This window comes from Protopterus annectens, chromosome 1.part1, assembly GCF_019279795.1.
Source record: "Protopterus annectens isolate FY-2018-M chromosome 1.part1, PAN1.0, whole genome shotgun sequence".
Lineage (NCBI taxonomy): Eukaryota > Metazoa > Chordata > Ceratodontiformes > Protopteridae > Protopterus > Protopterus annectens.
The window spans coordinates 1,019,210,013-1,019,229,976 of NC_056726.1; the positions used below are offsets into that span (position 1 = coordinate 1,019,210,013).

Consider the following 19,964-nt stretch of genomic DNA (forward strand, 5'->3'; position numbering starts at 1 on the left):
GGGTAGCAGGGCACTGTTCAAAAACTGATATGAGTCACTAACAAATCCACAGGACAGCAAAAGTTTATTAAAAGCCACCAAAGTATAAATGCTTTCATTCCATTTCCTCTCTAGCAAGGAACTTCATCAGATACAAAAATAATTTTAAAACAATCATTTTATGGGTCTATATTAGAGCATCAATGTTTCAAAACTTCGAATGTTCTAATATCGACCCGTATTCAGCGAAAGCTGAAAATATCGAAGCTACAGAACACCAAATTTTTTCCTAGGGAAAGAATTCGGTTGTCCGTTTCTGTTGCTCTGTATTTTCAGTGCTGTGGTGGAAAGTTACGGGTAGGGTTCAGGTAAGTGTGCGATTGAACGTGGATTAAGTTAGTTAGGGTTAGGCTGTGGGTTAGGTATGTGTGCGATTGTGTGGACATGGATGTTAGGGTGGGTTAGGTGAGTTAGGGTTAGGGCGCTGGTGAAGTGAGTGTGCGATAGTGACGGACCTTAGGGTTAGGGTTTGAGCTGAGGTAAGTGGATAGTTAGTGGTGTATGTATATTTTAGTGTAGGGTTAGGTGTAAGAATTTAGGTGTATCTGTGTGGATTGCTGTTTGTTTGGTATGCTTGTGTTGTGTGTACGTGTTTTGGAGCAGCAAATTTTTCCCTAGGAAAAAATTTGCTGTTCTGTATATTTGATGTTTTCAACTTTCGTTGAATAGGGTTCGATATTAGAACATTCGAAGTTTTGAAACTTCGGTGTTCTAATATAGACCCTCATTTTATATATTCCTACATATTACCTACGTCATTGAATCCTCGTAGGATTATCCATTTGTAGCAAACTTTGCGTAATTTCGAAAAAGTTGTTTATTGTGCCTTATGCACCCACTGAACCTGCTTTTATGTAGGGAAAACTGAACATAAACTAAAAAATCAAATAGGTGAACATTTGAGGGACATTAGAGCCCAAAGGGAAGTTAATACATTGACAAAACATATCAAATATTACCCTGAGCACGAGTTCATGTTTATAATTTTGGATATGGTTTATCTACCAGAGAGGGGAGGAGCATGGCAACTGAATTTGGAAAAAGCTGAATTAACCTGGCAAATACATCTTAATGGCAGATATTGGCCAGGACTGAACGAACATTTATCTGTTTAAATGTTTATTGAAGCTTAAAGCACTCCAGAGATAAAGTAATTACATAATTTTAAAAATGATGTCTTATTTTTTTATGGACATTTTTAATTTTGGGGGTGTGTATTGGGTTGTTCAGAATGATTGACATCGCAACAGTTTTTGGATCTGTTTATACTCCACTTTACATTTTTTAGCAGGGCACTATTACCCATATTCTCATAAACCAGTGTGTTTTACTAACATCTAGCAATATTTAGTATGTCAACCCAACCCCAACAAACAAGAGGGGGGGATGATAATGAAGTTCACCCCTATAACCTTGATCTATAAATCTACTATGTGACTGCACTCGGATAATTCTATTATCTCACTTTTTTACACAGTTATTTTAAGAAAAAGCAAAGGAGCCAAAAGAAACAGCTTGACCTTTTCCCCTTTCATTACAGCAAGGTGTGATATTTAGCAAATATCCCTATAGCCTCGTGGCTGCTTGAAGTAACCACTGCTGCTACAGCTTTCCAGCCTCCTGTTCCATATTCACATTAACACCCTCCCCCGCATCTATCTCATAAAGTTCACACCACTGAATGCCTTATTGTATACTGTATGACTGCATGGCATTATAACCCCCCACAACACACACACACACACACACACACACACACACACACACACACACACACACACACACACACACAGCAGGATGATTTTGTTCTGGCATGAAGCAGATTGTTACAATGTATGTTGTTGTGAACAGCTACTTAGTGTGCTTCATACATGTATTACCAATATAGATAATGACATGGGGTCTACTTGTAAGTCATATGTCAGTCTTCAGCATTGATTATATGACTTCCATGTTTTCTCTGTTATACTTAAAGATAAGTATTTATGATTCCCCACACCAGTGTTTTGCAGAAAGCATCTGAAATCAGTAGGCAGAAAAGACTATTTAAAACGTATTTTTCATCTTATATTCTGTGATTGCTAAATTTAAGATTAATGTGGATACGTGACAGTGTTTGATGAGTACCTTTCTTGTTCATGTATACACTTCAGAGGCAAAAATCATTTATTATATATATTATACATTAACTGGAAAATATTTCAAGACATTTTATGGTTTGTCTTACAGTACCAACATGTGCCCTAGCAATGTTGTATGCACTTTATGGCTTCAGATGCTGATTTCTGAGAAACTGATATAAATAATTTTGCTTGCTATGAAAAAAATATATTATTGTCATGTGCTTGCAAAGGTGATTTTTGCATTGAAAGACAGGTTCTTTTCAGAAGTTTAGATGCACCTAAATAATTATACTAGTATGTGTATTCAGTTAATTTATGTCCATAGTTAACAGAGTTCATCTCTCATTAATATGAAACTTTCCAAGTGTTATATGTGTTTTAATGCATTTATACTGTTTGACTATTAAAAAGGCCAACTTACTCTGTTTTGATATGTAGATACATCCAAGTACGGCTGCAAGTATTACAACACACACTGGAATTATTGTGTAGAGTAAAATATCTAAAGCAAAAAAAAAAAAAAAAAAGTTATTATTCTGCTTCAGGTGTCACTGACATTACAGTTCATATTTAAACATTTTAACCAAAGACCAAAGGAATGGGAATAACTGAAAAAAATAATGATGTTAGAACAGAACTGTCACATTATGGTTTCCTTCTTTCTGTTTAAACATTTATGTGTATCTTCTTGTCTGTTTACGTGTGTAACTTCTTTTTTCTTCAAATAACATTGTATTCACTATTTTTGAAAAAATATATATATCTCACAGACTTAACAATGAACAAATCAACATATACAAATATACAATTAACTCTTAACAGATAAAAGCTCACTGTATAGACTATCTACAGAACAACTTGTATACTACTTAACTAGAAAGAGGGGATCCATATTTAGGATTTATATAGAATTCTCACAAATCCTTGCTCTGTCAAAATAAATTTCTAAGCTACTCGTGTATTTTTTCTTGAAAACTCCTACTGAATTTGTATATTTACTAATTTTAAATTTTATAATAAAAACAACCAGCAATGGAAATGACATCTCCTAAATATTTAATAGTTTAAAAGCTTTAAAAGAATCTGAATGAGCCCATGTAAAATACTGAGCTCCATATATTTGTAATATGATTTGAAAAGTTGTTTCCCAGCATGCTTTTAAATTGGACCCATTTTTATCATTCATTATCAATGTACAGGTGCTTATAATTGTCATATTTTCAGAATCATCCTAAGTCATGTTTTAAAAATTCAGGCAGTTATATAGCATTATAAGCATGAAGATTATTATGAAAAGTCTATGGGCAGTATTCACGAAGGCTTGCACGGAGTCTAAGAGTAGTGTAAGACTCCATGCAGCCTTTGCGATCCAGGAACAGCCCAAAGTCCGTGTAAGAGACCAGTTAAAATGTCTCTTACGGGTGGCGATGGATAAACTAATCACCTCATTTGTTTTTTTGGGAAAAAAACCTTTAAAAATTTTTTTTTTTCCAAGGTTTTTTGGGTTTTTTTTTTGGATTTTTTTGGAAGAAACTGGGAAATATTAAAAAAAATTTTTTGGGGGAAAAAAAAAAATTTTTTGAAAAAATAAAATAAAAAAAAAATATAAATTAAAAAAAATTTTTTAAAAAAAATTTTAAGTTTTTTGTTTGCAAAGGGGGGGGGGGGGGGGGGGGTGGGGGGGGGGGGGGGGGGGGGGGGGGGGGGGGGGGGGGGGGGGGGGGGGGGGGGGGGGGGGGGGGGGGGGGGGGGGGGGGGGGGGGGGGGGGGGGGGGGGGGGGGGGGGGGGGGGGGGGGGGGGGGGGGGGGGGGGGGGGGGGGGGGGGGGGGGGGGGGGGGGGGGGGGGGGGGGGGGGGGGGGGGGGGGGGGGGGGGGGGGGGGGGGGGGGTTTTTTTTTTTTTTTTTTTTTTTTTTTTTTTTTTTTTTTTTTTTTTTTTTTTTTTTTTTTTTTTTTTTTTTTTTTTTTTTTTTTTTTTTTTTTTTTTTTTTTTTTTTTTTTTTTTTTTTTTTTTTTTTTTTTTTTTTTTTTTTTTTTTTTTTTTTTTTTTTTTTTTTTTTTTTTTTTTTTTTTTTTTTTTTTTTTTTTTTTTTTTTTTTTTTTTTTTTTTTTTTTTTTTTTTTTTTTTTTTTTTTTTTTTTTTTTTTTTTTTTTTTTTTTTTTTTTTTTTTTTTTTTTTTTTTTTTTTTTTTTTTTGATTTTTGCAATTTTGAAAACAAAAGGGAAAAAGGAACAAAAATTATGGGAAGTACGGGGAATATGCTAGTACAGGAAAAAACAATTAAAGAAATTCAAGGGAATAGTGAAGCATTAAAAACTTGCAAAAAGGCAATGTTTTTAAGAGACACTGCAAGACAAAACTATTAAAAGGTGAAAATAAAATAACTAAGCAGAAATTTACTCCCTAGTGTAAAATTAAACATACGTTCTATTAAAAAATTCCAAAACCCCAAGGAGGAACGGAAAAGTGTACGGGCCCAGGGTCCCCCCCGGGGGTTACATAGGGGAATTGGCGTTAAAAGGTGGAAAACCTTCCAAATATGGATTGAGGAACCACAGAACCAACAGAGGGGAACCCATCCCAGTGGAAACCAAGGTATGTGTTGGCCTAAGAATACTAGCAACAGGTACCTTCCAGAGACCAACTGGTGATATGATGGGGATATCACAGGCATCAGCCTCCAGGGTACTGCACCAGTTCCTTGGATGCCATGTCAGCACATGTCAGTGATTATGTATATTTTCCCAATGCCCATGAGGTATTGGCCAGCAATATGCATCTCTTCCAGCAAATAGCGGAATACCCTGAGGTAGTGGGTGCAATAGACCGCACTTCTGCCTTTACGCACACGCGCATACGCATCAAAGCACCAGCCGGGTGAGCTGAGCGGGTAGGGGTAAGACCTACATTAACCCCACAAGGGCTTCCTCCATCAACTGCCAGGTCATGTGTGATGCCCAGGGCATAATAATGAATGTGTGTGCTGGCTGCCCTGGGAGCTACCATGATTCCCATTCGGCATCTGGCATTTGACGAGCCGGCTGTACCAGGTTTGCCAATGGGGACATCCCACACGGACACCTAGTGGGGTATGCAGGTTATGCACTGGAGCCGTGGCTGATGACACCCATCAGAAACGCACACACACCTGAACAGGAACGCCATAATGAGGCACACGCACAAACACGTAATGTAATAGAGTGTGTGTTTGGGCTGCTCAAGTCATGGTTCCGGTGTCTGGACACATCTGGTGGAGCCTTGCAGTACACACCAACTACATTTACCCAAATTATCATGGTATGTGCTATGCTACATAATATGATCTTGTGAAAAAAGCTGCAGCAGGACCAGCATAGGGCTGGGCCAAACAGCCCTCCACCATTGTCAAAGCCATCACAGGCAGAGCGTGACTCGGAGGAGGAACAACCTGAGCCTGCCCTAGTAGGCAGAAGGAGGCATGCCCAGTATGCCCTGGCCTTGGCAAACAGGCAACGCATAGCACATACACTGGCTCAGTAGGAACCCTGGGAATGATACCCCCTCTGACTCACTCAAATAATAACAGGGATGCCTAAAATGACATGACCTGCTCACAAACATGTACAGGGAGTGTAATATGTGCATCCAACAGAGGCAGCCCTGCAGCACCACCTGAGGCATGAATGCCATGTGTTAAGTAATGTAACACCATGTACTATCTGCACACCTGAGGACCCTGACTAACATCCTACACTCACCAAGTATCATGCCACAATATGACAATGAGATGATCAAGTGCAATAATTGGCTGAAGTATCGCAGTTAGTCAAAGGGGATCCAATGTGTTCCAGCCTGGGATGACATGCTGAGCATGACATGATGCTCCACCTGCTAGGACTGGCGTGCACCTATCAGTGCAGGCCATATGGATACTGGCAAAGGCTGTTGTTACCCACAGCGTGCCCTGAATAGGTAAGGCTTAAAACACAAACCTACCTCCATAGGTATCAGAAGGGATAAGAACCTAGATGTAATGCTACCCAATGCCAGAAGTCGAAACAGCAAGATGCATGCAGTCTAAACTCACCCAGTATGGAGAATGTTGATATCTGTGCTGTAACAGAAAACTGGGTCAAGGCTCACAACAGCACCCTAACACTACCAGGTTACACCTCATCCTGTGCTGTACAGCCTCAAAACATGGAACAAGCTACAAAAGCAGGGGTGACTAGCAATAATTGTCAAGATAACCACACACCCCCATGTTGGTACCACAACAAGAAGCAGCATGGACTAGCCATGGTCAAGTAACAGTGGCTAAAACTGCCCCCCAGTTTATAGCCTGCTACAGACTACCGTCCCAACACCAGGAACTGCACCTGGCCTATGCTGGAATACATGAATATATCAAGTCCTGCAAACCACATTATATTGGGTGACTGAAAATTCCCAGACATAGACTGGGAGCATTATACTAGCCCCAACACTGTAGGACAAAAGTTCATAGAATCCATAAACCAAAATGCCCAGGAACAACATACCACTCCTACAAGAGGGGTAAGCATACTGGATGTGATAATCAGCAACATGGGTACTGGATGGCAAGATGAGAAGTGTATTGCTCACTGGTAAAACCAGACCATAGAGTAATCACACTGGATATACAAATCCTGACAACAGTCCCCAGCCAGAAAACCACAGTGAAAAACATGTGTAAAGCAATATTTGCAATCCTCCAAACTGATGTGCAATCCATTAAAGGTCCTGTGCAGGTGCAAAATATGGGCCACACCTCAGAACCTGTAATACAAGCATTCCATGAACACTACCAGGAATGCTTGGATTATGCAATCCTAAATTAAAACAAGACACAATGCCATACACGCAGGCATCTGGCATGGTGGATACCAGCCATAACCAAATCATGCAAGAGAATGAGGAAGCTACTACATGATAGAGCAAACATAAAAAATGAAGTAATCACTGATCAGTAGTATGGCAATAAAATATGTCCACACATACAATCCACTAAGGCCAGCCACAACAAGTTGAATCTGTGAATCTTGAGGCAATGTTACACCTGCCCCAAGTACACAGACAACCCCCAACTCCCAAGAAATACAAATATATGTGAGAGATGCAACCATCTAACCAAACTGGAGGCTGAGCTCCCTCAACTCAGTACTCCCAAAACTAGTCAAAAGGAGAAGGTAACCACACACTCCACAAACCCAGTCCCACATAGACCTTTCACAACTGCAAACCAAAGACATAAACACAGAAAAACATTCCGGAGGCCCAAATTACAAACACACCACACCAACAGAGGCCTCTAAAGCAGACACCCAATCAAACAACCTCCAAACATAGCACATGCAACATAGTACACAAAGCTGGTGTGCCAAACAGTCACAGGCCAGAAGGAGAAACAACATGCCTGATACAGTTGTAATAGGTGACTCCATAGCGAGACATACTGCTGTCCCACACCAGACTGAACAAGGAAAGGGTACAGTAAGCTGCTGTAGGCTGCCACAATACGCCACATAACACAAGTATGCAGGTCACCCCAAAGCAAGTAGAAATATGATGCAGTCATAGTCCATGCTGGTGTGAATGACCTGAGATGTACCTCCACGGACTACATGAAAAGAGACATAGATGAGCTCTCTGATTATATGTAGTCAGGCGATGACACTGACGACCGTTTGCAGCATCCTACCCTCACCAAGAATGATACCACAGTACAAACACGGAATGATCAGTTATAACAAGTGGCACAATTACTGGTGTCATTCCAAGGGGATCCAATGTCTGTCTGCTTGGGATGTCATGCTTGACAAGCCATGCAGCTTTTCCAGGGATGGCTTGCACCTGTTACCCCTGGGCATCTGGATATTGGATAAGGCTTTTGCCACCTCCATAGAGCCTTTAAGTAGGCAAGGCTGAAAAGACTAACCCACCACCCTACAAAACATAAGTGGAAAGAAACATAAGGGTAATGCTGACCAATGCCAGATGTGTAAACCCAAATATGCATGCTCCCAAGGCCATCCCCAGTATGGAGAACATCGATGTCTGTGCAGTGACAGAAACCTGCTGCAAGCCTCCTGACAGCACACCAGCACTACCAGGTTATACCACATATCATGCGTCATGGCCCCAAAACCTGGAACAAAACATAAAAGGAGGGTGAGTATCCATATTCAGCACAGACACCCATACGTCCAGGTAACTGACAATGCACAAGGCATTGGAGTCCACCCATGTGCAACTAACCATAGGCAAGACTGCTGTACAGTCTGTAGCATGCTACAGACCACACTCTCACACACAAGAACCCCACCCAGCCATCCTGAAGACACTGGACAGTATGAATGTCCCACCAAATACCAAACAAGGTACTCACAAATTACCACATAGGTGGTAAACCATTATGTATGGAAGGAGTAATCAGGGACCTAGGGACACAAGTGGATAGTAACCTGTTATGTGACACTCATATTGCCAATGTGGCTAGGAAGACTGTCTACATTGGACACCGTATCATGAAAAGATTCACATCTACGTCAACAGAGGCCGTTGTACCCCTGTACTGTTCTCTTATCACACCCATAATCTAGTACAATGCCTCATATGGGATGTACCTTACCTGACACCTGCAGCAGTTAGAAAGACCTCAAAGGTACCTCACCAAGAGGATAAAGGGTCTCAAATATATGCCATATGCTGCCTGGCTGTAGGCACCCCAGCTGAATGCAGTCACATACTGCCTACACAGAGGCAATGCATGCCTGTTGTACAAGGCCATGTCCGACACAGGAGTAATGGACATGCTCCACCCCAGAAAACTCAAAGCCATCAGAGCTGTGAGAGTGAGAGATGTCAACCTCAACACATAATGAAATAGGATGTGCTGGAGGGACAGATACATAACCCAGAGGCTCCCCACACCCTGGAACAGAATCCCACTCCATGTTAGGCAGAGACCCTCACTGACACTCTTCAACAGGAATCTTGCCAAGTGGATGGATGATGATCGTAGAAGTTACACTGGGGTCTTCACTGTGTCACGTCCAGACAGAGGCACAGCAAAGGAAATCATAAATGGCCACAATATTCACATAGTAAGGGGTGGCGAAAGCCACACACACTCTGGCTAGGCTAACAAATGTCCTAGGGTGGATAGCCTAGTATGAACCTATGAACCTATGAAGATACAAATTGTACAGGACACTAAGGATAATCCCAAGGCTTCCACAACTGATGGTAGCAACTGTGTTGGGAATTCACAGATATGCTCTGAATCACACAAATATCACAAACAACATACCAAACACACACATATTGCCAACATACATCCTGACAGGTGCAGTGCAACCCCAATGCAAAATATCTATCCAGCTGACTGCTGGCCCCTGACATTGCAGATGCTGAGGTAACAGCCAGCATCTACAAAGCAAAACACACAGCAGCAATGGTATGAGATGGTGTCCTGGGCTGAGTCCAACATGGACTCCAAGAAGAATGGAATGCCAAATCACACTACTGCTCAATGTCAGCCTTACCACAGGATATGTACCCAAAGGCAGTGTGTAGAACAACACTGGTCATTCTCAACAAAGGTGTTGCCTGAATGGATACTGAAAACTACCACCCCAGAATCCTGAGAAGCTTGGGTCTGCACAGCTATGGAAAGGATCAGCATGTACCGCAGACATAAAGATATTCGGGACCTACTGACACTGGACCCTACTCAGTGTGGCTTTCTTAAGTGCAGATCGTGCCCCTAAACATGTTTGACTCATTTGAAACAGTCATCAAGGTCATTGATGAGGGCAATGTGGTCCACACAGTGTAGCTGGACCTTGCAAAGGCTTCTATACAATACCCTGCGTGTTCATTATAGATATGCTCACCAGCTTAAATATAAACCCTATGTCAGTAGAGGGGTTGCAAACCAGACCAAGGACAGAACAGACATGGTCAGACATGCTGCAGCCATGTCAGACTACAAACCAGATATAACTGGCATCCCACAAGGCTTGGTCCTGGGATCTCCCTCGTCTGGTATATATGTCCCATAGGTACAGGCCAACATGGAAGGACTGTGTCTGAACATGTTTGCAGAGGACTACAAACTGCTCACCATATATGACCCTCCAGCTGACACAAGCATCCCACAAAAGGGCCACATAGAAACAGACAACTAGTGCCATAGCCATGTCAGCAAGCTAATTGCAGAAAAGTGTATAGTCAACCCCAGTGGATATACAGTAAGTGCCCACCAATTACCACATAGGTGTTAACCCATTACGTACTTAACATGTAATAGAGACCTGGGGAGGACAAGGTGATAGATATCCTGCATTGGACAAACATGTGGCTGTAGTGTTCACAGAAACATACCATATACCCACCTAATCATGAAGGTTGTCAGATCTAGATAAGGGGAGGTCATTGTGGCTCTGCAGTCATCCTTCATCAGCATTACAACTGACTGCAACAGCCCCTGTGGGATGTACCTCAGCAGACACCTCCATCAACTGTAAAGTCCCCAACAGTACCTCACCAGGAGTATCAAAGAGCTTGCACAGATGCCATGTGTTGCCTGATTAAACAAACTGCAGCTACACACACTGCCATACTGCCCACCCAGAGGCAAGCTGTGCCTGATGTATAAAGCCATGTCCAAGCTGGTATCAATAAACATGCTGCACCTTGTACAATCTGAATGGCAGTGAGCTATGCACATGAGAGACCTGAACCCCAGCACTGACTTACATAGGACAAGCTGTACTGCATGATCCATAACACAGAAGCCACCCCCACTCATGAGTAAACTCCCAGTACAGGCTATCCATAGAGTCACTCATCGATTCTCCTCAGGAGGAATCTTGATGTGTGGATGGGAGATGGTAGCTTTACCCTGGGTATCACTGTTATGTCACAGGTAGACAGAGGCACAGTATACTAATCATGACATATGCCATGGCAAACTCCACGTACAATGTGTGTCGAAGGACAAACACACTCTCCGACTAGCATTAGAAATGGCCTAGGGCACATCGCTAGTGTTTGCAAATGTACACCTATGTTGTGGAATACACTACCAATGTTGGACAAGCCTGGTTTAAGTAGTTCATATCTGAACATAATGCAACATGGTCAGATGTGCACAACTGGCCCCTAACCAGGCTGTTGTGCTCACTATGGAAATGTAAAGCAGTGATAGCACTAAAGCCCAGGATACTGTCCACCACAGTCAAAGTACTGAACCAGTACACTATACAGTACTACAGTGTTAGGTCAGTGTGAAAGGATGTTGACAACTGTATGCAAAGTATCCCATGCAAACCCTGCAGGCACAGTATATAACCCTGTTGTGTTCACACACAAAGCAGTTGGACAGTAACTACACAACATGACACACAACACACAACCATAAACAGGAGATATTTGTTGAAGTTCACACTCATCCACAAATGTGGTGGGCTGCAGAGTTCAAGATATGGAAAGCTCACACTGGGCATGCTCACACACTTAGATAAATGAGACATATGTCAGACAACATGCCATGGGAAGGCTGAACTGGGCATGCTCACACATAGGCCAAATCTCAGTTTAGCAGTTGGCCACACATATCTGGTATTTATGCGTGTTATTCCAGGAACCAACCACATTACAGCAATCTGCCCAGTGCACACAGTTAAATGACTACAGAGACATACGTGATATAGTGGATCCCTCCCATATGCAAACGTCTTCCACAGATACACACGTTGTTCATACAAACAGGGAATGCTATGGCAATAAAGACCTGCAAACAGTCTATCAGCAACAAATAATGTGCATTTGACAATTAAACATATGGGTGTAGAGGTCAACACTAGGCTCTTTGCCCTAGGGAATGACAGCTTAGCCAGAGTGTGCTTGGCGTCTGCCTCCCCACAGGATGCACATTCCCCTTTCTAAACACTGATGATGTCAGCACCCTATAAGTACAGCAGGAGAAGGGAAACCTCCTAGTAATGCGAATAGCGTGCTCCGCTAATGCGTCTGTCTCCAGTGTCATAATATAGCTAGGTAGGGGTTTGAATCTTGCAAATGCTCCGTGTGTGAGTGGGGTTGGTGTGTGTGCAAGTCTGTGTGAGGGAAATGTCCCTTTTGGCAACTGGGAAAACACACTACAGGATGCACATTCCCCTTTCTAAACACTGATGATATCAGCACCCTATAAGTACAGCAGGAAAAGGGAAGCCTCCCAGTAATGCGAATAGCGTGCGTCATACCTTAGTTAGGTAGGGGTTTTAATCCTGCAAATGCTCAGTGTGTGGGTGGGTGTGTGTGAGTGGGGTTGATGTGTGTGCAAGTCTGTGTGAGGGAAATGTCCCTTTTGGCAACTGGGAAAACATAATACAGGATGCACATTCCCCTTTCTAAACACTGATGATGTCAGCACCCTATATGTACAGCAGGAGAAGGAAAACCTCCCAGTAATGCAAATAGCGTGCTCCGCTAATGCGTCCGTCTCGAATGTCATAACATAGTCAGGTAGGGGTTTGACTTCTACAAATGGCAAGTGTGTGTGTTTGGATGAGGGGGTTAGTGTTTGTGCAATTGTGTGTGAGGAAAATGTCACTTTTGGCAACTAGGAGAACAGACTACAGGATGCACATTCCCCTTTCTAAACACTGATGATGTCAGCACCCTATAAGTACATCAGGAGAAGAGAAACCTCCCAGTACTGCGAATAGCGCGTTCCGCTAATGCGTCTGTCTTGAGTGTCATAACATAGTTAGATAGGGGTTTGAATCCTGCAAATGCTCAGTGTGAGTGGGATTGGTGTGTGTGCAAGTCTGTGTGAGGGAAATGTCCCTTTTGGCAACTGGGAAAACACAATACAGGATGCACATTCCCCTTTCTAAACACTGATGATGTCAGCACCCTACAAATACAGCAGGAGAAGGTATGTGGCATGGACAATGACTGAGTCATATGTGTCCATGCCTCTGACTGACCTGTATGCTTGTGTTATGTGGTGGACCATAGTGCCCCACGGGCATATCACTGTGACCTTCACCTTGTCCAGCCTGGTGAGCGTGACCACACTGTACCGGACAATAAAGGTAGCTAACACAACTGTGGCAGGTATGTTGTCTAGCCGTACAGGCTGTGACTGTTTGGCACGCAGGATTTATGTGCTATGTGTTATGTGTGATGTGTTCAGGCATAACATATGCCTGTGTGCCAGCTGCAGAGGTGTGTGCCGCTCAGGCAGGATGCTATTCTAAGGCTCCAGAAATGGCCCAGTGTGTACACGTGCTTGTATTGCTGTCAGTGTAGGTCTACATCAGACTGGTATTGTAGTCACTGTAGTATTGCATGCCACCTGACAGGTTATGCCAGTACTGGGTTCAGAGTGCTTAGTCCCGAGTTTGGCTATGTGGTTCCATCTCATACATGTGTTGTACGTCCATGTGTAGGGGAGAGGGTTGACTGTGTACATGTGGCAGCTGTGACATTGCCACATGACCCACATATTCCACAACTGTACCATAGAGGTGACTGACAACTGACCTTTGCACATGCTACCATAGTATTGTGATTGCCATGGTGATTAACAGCACATAGGGCCAATGGGGAACAAGGTACATAGGTTCATAGGTTCATAGCTTCATACTAGGCTATCTGCCCTAGGGCATTTAAGGACCTAGACAGAATGTGTTTGGCTGTCGCCATCCATTGTAAATATATCTTACCATGCCCTTTTCCGAGGTTAGTATACTGTGCATCTGTCTAACAGTGACACAGAAGTGATACCTGGGGTAAACCGACAATGTCCCATCCACTCATCAAGATTCCTCTTGAAGAGAGTCAGTGAGGGACTCTGCCTAACCTGGACTGGGATTTTATTCCAGAGTGAAGTGAGCCTCTGGGTTATGAATCTGTCCCTCCAGCATGTCCTATTTATTTCAGTGCTGAGGTTCAGGTCTCTCAAGCATGTAGCCCAATGGGATTTGGATATTCTCAGGTGCAGCATGCCCATTAATTCCGGGTTTGACATGGCATTATACATTAGGCACAGATCGCCTCTGAACAGGCGGTATGCCACTGAGTAGAGTTGGGGTTTCTTTAACTGGTCAGCATATGGCATCTGTTTGAGTCCTTTGATCCTCTTGGTGAGGTACTTGTGGGGTCTTTCCAGTTGCTGCAGGTGTCTGGTAAGGTACATCCCAACAGGGGGATTGTACTCAATTATGGGACTGATGAGGGATGAGTAAAGAGGCACTATGTCCTCCCCTGATGTAGATGTGAATCCCTTCATGATGGGGTGGGCTATATACAATGCCTTTCTAACCACTTTGGCCACGTGGTTGTCAAATGAGAGATTGCTATCAACTTGGGTCCCCAGGTCCCTAATTACTTCTTCTGTACGTAATGGAGTACCACCTATGTGGTACTTTGTGGGCACTTTGTTTTTGCCAAAGGGGATGCCTATACACATTTTTGCATTCAGCTGGAGGCCATGGCTCTGGCACAAGTTGTCTGTTTCTATGAGGCCCCTTTGGAAGATACTTGTGTCAGCTGGAGAGTCGATTATGGTGGCCAGTTTGCAGTCATCTGCATATTTGGTCTGCCACAGTCCTTCCGTGTTGGCCTGTACCTCCAATAAATATATACCAAACAAGAGAGATCCCAAGACTGAGCCTTGTGGGACACCACTTGTAACTGGTTTGGAGTCTGGCATGGCTCCAGCAGTTCTAACAATGTGGGTTCTGTCCTTGAGCCAGTGTGCAATCCATCTAGTGACATAAGGGCTCATATTTAAGCTGGTGAGCTTCTCTAGAATGCCCGAGTGGGGTATTGTTTTGAAGGCTTTTGCGAGGTCCAGGTAGGCTGTGTGGACCACCTTCCCCTTGTCAATGGCCTTGGTGACTGTTTCAAAGAAATCAACCAGGTTTGAGAGGCAGGATCTGCCCTTAACAAAGCCAAACTGGGTATGAACCAGTGTCTGTAGGTCCCCAATATCTATATTTATGTGGTCCATGATGATCCTTTCCATAGCTCTGCAGACCAAGCTAGTGTGGCTTAGGTGGCGATAGTGTCCAGGATCCGTTGAGGCACCACCTTTCTGTAGAGGGACCACTGTTGCTGTACACCACACTTTGGACACATATCCTGTAGTAAGGCTGGGATTGAACAGTAGTTTTATGTTTGGTTGTAGCACGTCTTGGAGATCATGTAGGACACAGCCCGGGACACTGTCTGGTCCCATTGATGCAGTGTGTATTGCTTTGGAGAGGGCGGCTCTTACCTGAGCATCTGAGATGTCAGGGGGGCAGCACTCTGCTGGGATACATATTTGCCATTTCGGTGTGGAGGGGGGTAAGAAGTTTGCACTGTACCTGTCAGCTAGAATGTTGGCAATGTCTGTGGGTTTGGTTTTTCTATTGACATTTTGGACTACCTCTGAGCATATCTGGGAATTACCACCCAGGTTCCTAACATAACTAAAGAAAGCCTTGTGATTATCCTTAGTGTCCTGTGCAATTTCTCTTGAAGCTAGCCTTAGACAATCTTATGAGTGCCTGTAGTTATTTGCTAATACTGATCAGTGATGCCTTCCCTTTTTGGAATTTTGCTGTATCATTTAGTAGCTTCCTCCTTCTATTGTGTAGTTTGTTTATGGCTGGGGTCCACCAGACGTCTGCCTTTGGAGGATCGGGTCTTGGTTTTATTCGGGATCACATGATCCATGCATTCCTGAAGGTGTCCATAGAATGCGTTTATAGGGAATCTGTGGTCTGGTCTGTAGTTTCCACAGGCCCGGGGCTTTGAAGGTTTCCACATCAGTTTTGAGGTGTGAATTTGCTTTAGAAGTTGTTCACTGTGGTGTTCTTGGCAGGGGGTGGGGTCGCGGTGTGAATATCCAATGAGATTAGTTTATGGTCTGATCTTGCCAGTGTGGGATACACTTCTGGTCTGGAGCATAGAGTCCCCATGTTGGTGATGATCAGGTCCAGTATGTTTCACCTTCTTGTGGGAGTGGTAACAAGTTGTTCCATAGCATTTGAGCTCATATATTCTAGGAATCTTTGGCCTAGGGTGTTGGAGCTAGAGTCATGCTCCCAGTCCATGTTTGTGTAGTTGACGTCGCCCAATATAATGGTGTTTGGAGAGACCTTCATATTTCCACTGTTCACAGGACGGCCGAGTGCAGTTCCTGGGTTTGGGAGGGTGGTCTGTAGCAGGCTATAATCTGGAAGGCAGTTTCACCCATTGTTAGTTGCACATGGATAGTCTCTGATGCTTGGTGCTTTGCCACCAACCTGGAGGTGTGGGTATCTTTGATGAATATCCATACTCCCCCTCCATTTGTGGTTCTTCCAAGTTTTGGGGCTGAAAAGCATGGTATGAGGTATAACCTGGTAGTGCTGGGGTGCTCTCGGTAACCCTGAACCAGGCATCTGTTACTGCACAGATATTGATGTTCTCCATGCCAAGGAGAGTTTCAGGTGCATGCATCTTGAGGTTTAGACTTCTGGCGTTGGGTAGCATTACTCTTAGTTTCTTATCCCTTGTGATACCTATGAAGGTGGGTTTGTCATTTGAGCCTTGCCTAACATAGGCACTATGGGTTAGCAAGAGCCTTTGCCAATATCTGAAAGCCCAGGGGTGACAGGTGCAAGCCGTCCCTAGCGAAGCAGGTGGTTCAACAGAAGATGAATATGTGAGGGTGTAGTGCCTGTGATTAGTTAGCAGTAGCATATATGACTGCTCACGTGGACAAATGCCAGGTAAGTCATATGCAATGTGTCACAGGCAGCGTACATGTGAACAGGACAAACAGTGACATTCTGTCAAGTGAGACATGGACATACATATAGTAAGCTATGCAGATGTCACTAGGAGTCCACAGAAGCTCTGTAACTATGCATTGCAGGTGGGATCAGTATTCCAGGGTTATTGCAAGCAAACATGCATGCAAACAAAGCTACAGTAAGCAGGGCTGCATGTAGTCCATTGTACAACAAACAAGCTGTACCACTTCCAGTAGGTAACACTGCAAATATGCAGGCACTATGCACATGTACATGGAAATACACAGGTCAGATGGCTAGGGTCCAGTCTCAGCGCACACAAGTGTACAGACCATGTACTGTCAGGATGTACAATAACTGGATGGAAACCCATGTGCTCATACCTGCAGTAATACACATGCCAAATAACAGACACTGAGCCTTCACTCAGTGGTTCCATACGTAGTAGGATGTGTGCTACCTGGCCTGCCACCACAGTATCCCTGACATGTATGGGGACTCTCTCTCCTGTGACAGTTAGTTTTGTGTGTTGGGGCTGTCTAGCATGGTATGAGATGTGAGCTTGCAGTGCTAGGGTACTCCTGTGTGTCCTGTACCAGTCGTGTAGTACTGCAAACATATCAACATCCTCAAACATCCGCACTGCAGAGTCCAGTGTGGGCAACATGCCACTTGCAGGTTACATGTCCATCATTGCGTATTAATACATTCATTACCTTCTCCCCTGTGTTACCTATGTATGTAGCCTTCTGTTGACATCCTTACCACCAGTATGCCAACATGTGCAGATGATACACTATGGTACTTACCATGGGTGTAGACAACAGTACATGACAATCACACCCTTACTGCATCAGGCATGCTGTGATATACCCACAATTAATTCAGCATACAGTACTGTTAACAACATGATACTATTACTACACGTCTATGTAGTCACCCTGTGCATCAGCAACATGTTAACCTGTACCTGCACTGATGTTACAGATTGCAGGAGGTGGCACAGTTTCATCATATGCACAGGGTGTGAACTTGGTATGCCTGAGTCAGCCACCGATACCACCGATTGACATGTATGTGTATGTGTGTTGGTGAGGGACAGCAGTACAAGGTGGGGCAATGTTGATGCAGTGTGTGCATGTATGCGGTAGCCCTAGGTGTTGTCAATTCGTATGTGTGTATGGATGCACACAGTTCCACTTCATGGCTGCCATATACTGCTGTTTGTGGACAGCCACAGACTGTACCTGCCAGGTCATACAGATCAGTGTCTCTGGCCACGGACACGGTATCTATGCCTTGCAGGGGTGCTACGGACCATATCCGGTACCAACCCAGACTGGGTACTGTTATCAGAAGAAGGTGTTCGTTGACTGGACACAGATCCCTGTCGGGCCTGGCCAGAGCCACGTGCATGTGGTCTCCTTGGGCGGTCTGATGACAGCACAGCCCCAGCATTGCTGGGGTTGCTGCTGGCACTATGGGGGCGGCCCTGTTGTAAATCGCGACGACTGCAAGCTGCTGCTGTTGCTGGCTTAGCCCACGTCGATGCCTCAACCGTCCACCATCACCCTGGCTCATGGACATGTAGTTGTGGAACCCGTCTAATATGTCCCCACAACGTCTGTCTATGACATCGATGAAATTATGGATGGCAGCCGCAATGTCACGCATACTGTCAGTCATGGCTGTGCGACATGCTGTCAGCTCCCTCAGACCCTGTCTGGTGTACCGTTCCATACGTGACTGTGCCTGCATGACAGCCTGAAACATAGCTGAGGTTGTAAGACCTCTGTGGGCACGTCTGACAGAGGCAGTATGCCCACGGATGCTCCCACGAGAACCCCTGGACATCTGTCTGTGTGGTACCATCTCTGGGCCATGCCCATGGCTGCTGTGTGGAGAGGCATGTGCCACAGATACCACATTACCTTGGTCAATGCCCACTGTATGCTGTCCATCACCTAGGGACATTGGTGACAAAGGGTGTATTGGCAGGATAATTGTGCGCATTGATGGGGTCGACAGCTGTGTACTGTCAATCGGCTGACCAATGGCGGAACCTGGCATACCTTCCTGTGCCATTACACAGATGTCATCATTATCAGTACCCATGGCACCTGATTCAGGGTTCCCTGCTGCATGACACAGAGCAGCACCAGAACCTGTGGGAGGGAAACAGGAAACACAGTTTACAATGTCTACACATTACCAGTGATGCACACATCCACACATGCACAGGTCCAGACATGCACACATGCACAGGTGCACACATGCACAGGTGCACAGGTGCACACATGCAGGCGATGCTGCGTGCCTGCGTGCACAGGTGCACACATGCACACATGCACAGGTGCACACATGCACAGGTGCGCACATGCACACATGCACACATGCGCACATGCACACATGCACACATGCGCACATGCACACATGCACACATGCACAGGTGCACACATGCACACATGCACAGGTGCACACATGCACACACGCACACAGTTGCACACAATTGTACACTACTCAGTATGCGTGATATCAACACACAGACACAGACACACCTACATGCATACAAAGAGCACTACTAAGTGAGCCTAATATTACTATTACTATCAAGACTATTACAGTTATTGTTAATACACACTCACCAGCATGGATAGGCTGCATTGCTGTTACACCGGAGGGACCTGCAGATGTGAAGAAACTAATGTCAGTGGGCACAACTGTGCCATTATTACTGAGTATGATACAGGTCAGTAGTACAACAGTTGCCTTTCACAGGTCAGCTGCTAATATTGAGGATATCACACTTGCACATTAAATACTATGGTGACAGCTACAAACCAAGGACACACCTCACACATGCATTAACTACCAGTGTACACAACAGTCAACTATACATATGGCATATTACCTGCACACTCACTGTCTTGCTGCTGCGTGGCTCCAGCCTCCATCATAATGCATGTCTGCTGCTGTTGTTGTTGCTGGTGGACTGGAG

At 44.3% G+C, this 19,964-nt stretch overlaps 1 long non-coding RNA gene across 1 annotated transcript in view; it reads right to left on the minus strand.

Annotated features, from left to right (window-relative positions):
* Window positions 1-2,583: 2,583 nt before the first annotated feature.
* LOC122813529 overlaps window positions 2,584-19,964 on the minus strand; it is a 158,626-nt gene continuing 141,245 nt past the window's right edge. Inside the window, exon 2 of the long non-coding RNA XR_006366701.1 lies at window positions 2,584-2,664. This is a non-coding gene — a long non-coding RNA (uncharacterized LOC122813529). The remainder of the gene's footprint in view (window positions 2,665-19,964) is intronic.